Source organism: Lactuca saligna, chromosome 8, assembly GCF_052625555.1.
Source record: "Lactuca saligna cultivar CGN05327 chromosome 8, ASM5262555v1, whole genome shotgun sequence".
In the NCBI taxonomy this organism is placed as follows: domain Eukaryota; kingdom Viridiplantae; phylum Streptophyta; class Magnoliopsida; order Asterales; family Asteraceae; genus Lactuca; species Lactuca saligna.
The window spans coordinates 110336546-110341789 of NC_136424.1; positions in this window are offsets into that span (position 1 = coordinate 110336546).

Genomic DNA, 5244 nt, shown 5'->3' on the forward strand with positions numbered 1-5244 from the left:
TACTTTAGGAAAATGTGAATATGGTGCTAACCCATGAAATTGCATTTTGCACATTGTTAAGTCATTAGTGGAGCGTGTATGGTTAACAGACACACTAATCTGGACTGACATTCCGTAGAAAAGGGTAGCTTGATGTTAATAATAGATCAATGGAGCATGTGTGGTTAACCAACATATTGATTAGTGGTTGTACATTGGGTGTACCAAGCTAATTTACATGGTTATTCACGTATTGTTTGTGATCCTTGGCATCTCAGTCATATACTCGAAGGGCAGAATCAAGATTTAAACATGTCATTGAAAGTTTCACTGAATCTCAAAGGATCATGGAATTTCAATTCACTTAAAACCTAAAATTCTCTTTCGTTTTTCGTGATGAAAATTGGTAAATGGTCATTTACCTATCTTCAAATATTTTGTATTCGGATTACGGCATCCGTCTTCCGAATTGTAAAATATTGTGTTGGATCCTAGCCTTAATATTTCATTTGGGTGTTATACTAAGGACTTAAATCAACTAACTTGAATTTCTCCCATTGTAGATGTCTAGATCAGAAAACTATGGTCTTCCCAAATCTTTTGGAACAAGCTTTCCTTCTAAAGATGATGTTCCACAATTGGATCGTGGAAGTGGAAATCATGCTTCACTTTCTTCACCTCCTCCACTTATCCTCCCCGACTCACAAGTTCAAAGACTTGAAAAGTTCAAGGTCACTCAAGCCCTACTTGCAATGAAACATGAAGATGGAAGGCTTGTGTGTACTCACGTCTTAGAGATAAAGTCACATATTGACAGGCTAAGAGCATTGGGTGTTGTTTTCTCAAGGAAGTTGACTGTTGAATGGGTTCTTCAATCACTTCATGAGTCATATAGTGAGTTAATTAAAGACTACTATGTGACAGACCACAACATGACCCTTATTGAACTTACCAATTTGCTTGTTGCTACTGAATCAACAATGATTTGGTGCACTGGAAAAAGAAAATTTGATTGGAAGATCTACTTCTCAAACTTCCATGGACATTGACCATGGTTACATTGGTAGTCCAGAAAAGTCTTATCTTCCCAATGGAAAGGGATCGGCCATGGTCAACCCGGTTGACCAAAAGGCAAAGAGAAAGGCTAAGTCTGAGAAGTCCTGTGTACCATTCCCAAAGAGTCTATATGTTGTTATTGCCAACAGAAGGGGAATTAGTTGCGAAACTGCCCTGACTACCTGAAAGACATGAGAGAAGGTAGAATCAAAAAGTTTGACTCTGCTTTAGGTAATTCCACTATCTAACTCTGTTAAGTTCCTAATTAATGATTCTTAATACATGATGTGACTAGGGTGCATTTTGATGTTTTGTAGGATCATGCAAAAGGAAGGAAGCTTAAAAGAAGAGTATGTTGAATCTGATCGTGAAGATAGATTTCAATCGCATGGTTCAAAGATCGGATTTTTGAGCTGCTGCTTAGGAGTTATGATAGATTGCTAGGAAACATGTAATAACATAGTTTTCATTTGTAATTGCATTGTAAGGAAAAAAATCCGCATTTTATAAATAAATAAAATTTTGTTTTTAATTTTATCTTATATCTCCTTACAATGACATTTGTGAAAAATTGATGTTTTTATGTTTCTATGTTAGCAATATGAAATTGATTCGTTCGTTTGTGGTAGTGTCGAGAATTTCAAATAAGGAAAAATTCTCATCACCCAAGTTTCAGTTGGATAGAAACTTGGAATCATAGAAGTTGTATTGTATGATGAATGAGAATTTTCATTTTTGGTAAATGAATACAAATTCCTTGTTCACATGTATATATAAGTCAAGTGAAGGACTAGGGGATTGGGTACGCTGGGTGTGCGCTGATCAAGATCCGCCACAAAGATCGATAAGACTATTCATCATGATTTACTAAAGTTTAGTAAATATGGTTATACTTACAATTTTAAGAATAATTCTAAAACATTGGAAAAGATTCAATGTATGGCAGAACGAATAAAAAGAATCAAATTAGGTAGAAAGATAAAAGGTTCTCCAATCTGAAAAGATGGGAGAGTACTTAAGTATCGTGTTATATGATTATCTTATTAATTATGGAAAAGCATATCATAATTGATCCTCTAAGGACATCTTAGTGCATTCTTATAGCTAAGAAGAGGAATCATGAACTGTTGAAATGGTTAAATCAAGAAGATGAGTCATACTTCGTTCCAAAACAAGTCTTAGAGTCATGCTCCAAGATTGTAATTCGAGTGAAATAATCTTAAGGAAGGTTTAAGACACTCATCAAATGTAGAGTAAAATGTTTCTTACTCTTGTACATTTGAAATTGGTAAGTTGTGATGTTTTGGTTAAAACATAGACTAACTAAAGGCCAATTTTGTGAAGTATTAGTCTTGATTAGAATCTACACTAAGTCTTGAATATTTGTTTATCAAGGAATGGTTCTTGGCAAGAGAGTCTTATATGTCAAGAGGTCAGTGGGAGTCTTAAAGATCTTGACAAGTTTCAAGAACTAATTAAGAATAAACCAATTGTTAAACACTAGCACACAACTCGAGGTTTGTAACCTATTGTGTTGACATATTCTTATTTTTGTGCCCATTCCAGTTAAAGTTGACTATGTATGTGAGTTCTATCAGTTCTCAATTGTATGCATAACTTGGAAGAAATGGTAGGCCCTTGTGCTGCCAGGTGGGAAGAAGTTAAGATTGAATAGGTTCAGTCCATAAGAGTTTGGATTTGTCACTAACCTTGTCTTTTGATTATGGTTTGACAAATTCACATTGATAGGAACACATACACCATAAAATCTAAGTATCATAAGGTTTCTCTCCGATTCATGAAAATGATGGTGAAGAAACGCTTTCACTAAGTAGATTTTAAGTAGATAACAGTTGTGATTTATGCATTTTCAAATTCGATTATGATTTCGACATCCCTTTTCATAATTCGAATTGTAAGAAATGGCAAAAGGGTCTAAACATTAGAGAATTATTGATGTAAGTTCTTAAATTGTTTAGACACACATTTGAGCTATCTAAGGAAAGGTGTCTGACTTTTAGAAGCCTAGATAAAGTCTTATCAAAGCAACTCGTATCAGAAATCCGAACTTTGGTAATGAAAGTCAATGAAGTATTGATTTATAGAAGTCTAGATGATTTCTGAGTACATGTCAAAGCTATTGGGAGCATAAGTGTTATGCTAATAAGGATGTAATTATTATGCTAGTGGGAGCATAATCAATTATGATAAGTGTTGCAAGTTAGCAATGTTAATTATTGAAAACAAAATTTTCAATTTGCAAGTTGCAGAGTTTGAAAATTTGTTTGGCTACAATTAAGGGAGAGGAAATTATAATTCATTTTAATTATAAAAGCTTAGATTGAGATTTTAATCACTTTTAGTAATAATATATATATATATATATATATATATATATATATATATATATATATATATATATATGAATGTTATGTTAGAATAACATAATGAAAGTCTTACATCGAAATGTTAAATGTATTCTCAAAATTTGATTTTGATTACGACATCCTTCTTCATAATCAAAATTTTGAGAACATGGCAAATCGAAATATTATAGCGAAAGGCTGATCAAGTATCATGTCTCTATGTTAGACATTATGAATCGTGTGCAATATGCTTCGAGTATAGGATCGGTTGCATTTGCTATAATATTCTCGTGTTCTAATTTTCCAAAAGCCTAGGGAATTTAGAGGGAAAAAGGAATAGAATCGAATATGACTAAAGTGGTTAAACAACTGTTAAGGACAAACTAAGGTTCACCAAGGATTGGTCGCTTAAGGATAGTTGGAAATATAGTAATGGATGGTCCAAATTGACATTGTTATATTTAGACCATAGATAGGAGTCTATTAGCAATGAATTGTCATATGGAAAATATGGAATGTTTCCATACTAGGAGTTAAAGAATATATGGGAAAGTTAGAAACTTTTATGCAAGAAGGATGTTCAAGGGAATGTACTTTGAATTTGAGACTTCATTTCCATGGAATTGTCCTGTAACAATCTCCAAAGGAATATATCGTAATATCATTGGTCAAGTCTCTGTGACTTTTGGTACCTAGACACTACAAAAGAATCATTGCATGATAGTTTAGAATCTAACACTTTCTGGAAGTGACAGGAATTTTGAATTCTTACACTTGCAATAAGGATTTGGAATTATGAAGTGAGCATCATTGAAATGTTTTTCAATTGATCTATTTCACAAAGTAAGGATCATAGACAAACATAGTGTGCATGCTTGGAGCAGGGGATACCTATTGTTTAGACAAACATAGTGTGCATGCTTGGAGCATGGCATAACTATTGTTTTAGTTCAAGTATTAAGTTGATTATTCGAAACATTATACATTGAATAAGGAGTAATCAATATGACTCAAAAGTTTTTGGGCCATATAGGATTAGTATTATTCTTGTGTTTCACCTTGCATGTTTTGACTTCCGGAATAACTAGTTTATTCAAACCATCCACAGTTGATCATACTTTGGAAGTAGGTATTGAGGCAAGATAGTCATGAATGGGTCTGTAGTTTGTTTGGGACGAAGTAGTTGCAGTGTTTATGAGTACTCCTGAAATAAGATTTGAGTATTGGATTCAACCCACGTTCATCTGAATCACTTAATGGATTTTATCACGAGTCATTGTGAGATGATAATACCTTATATTCTTGAAGCGGAGATGTGTGAGTTGTAGTTGCAAGTTGGCTGCACATTAACATATGTAAACACACCAGTAACATGGTTTTATAAAATATATCGTTATATGGTATTTGATGAGTAAGTACAAGTGATCATTTGGGTCGATGTTTATTCAATCCTTTTACCACACATGGATAAAAATGATATATGTGGGCCCCTTGATGATTTAGTGATGACACCCCTAAGTGCTAGGCCAAGCCTGGACTAATTTGATTTGTTCAATTAGTCGGTCGTTACAAATCAAAAATCGGGAAACAACAGATGGACATAGAGAATCATTATAATCCATGTCTCAGTCCATATGATATCTACAATGGAGGAATATATGATCCGTTATCTAATAGGCACGGCATTGACTAGGTCAGAGCTTGACATCGGCTTTTAAGAGCTACAATTGCTAGTCTGGTTGGAGTCATGCTTGAAATAATAGTTATTAGACTTATCCAAGTGGGAGAGTGTTGGATTAGTTTTCTAAGTCCATAACTATTATTGGTATGTACTTGACCCGAG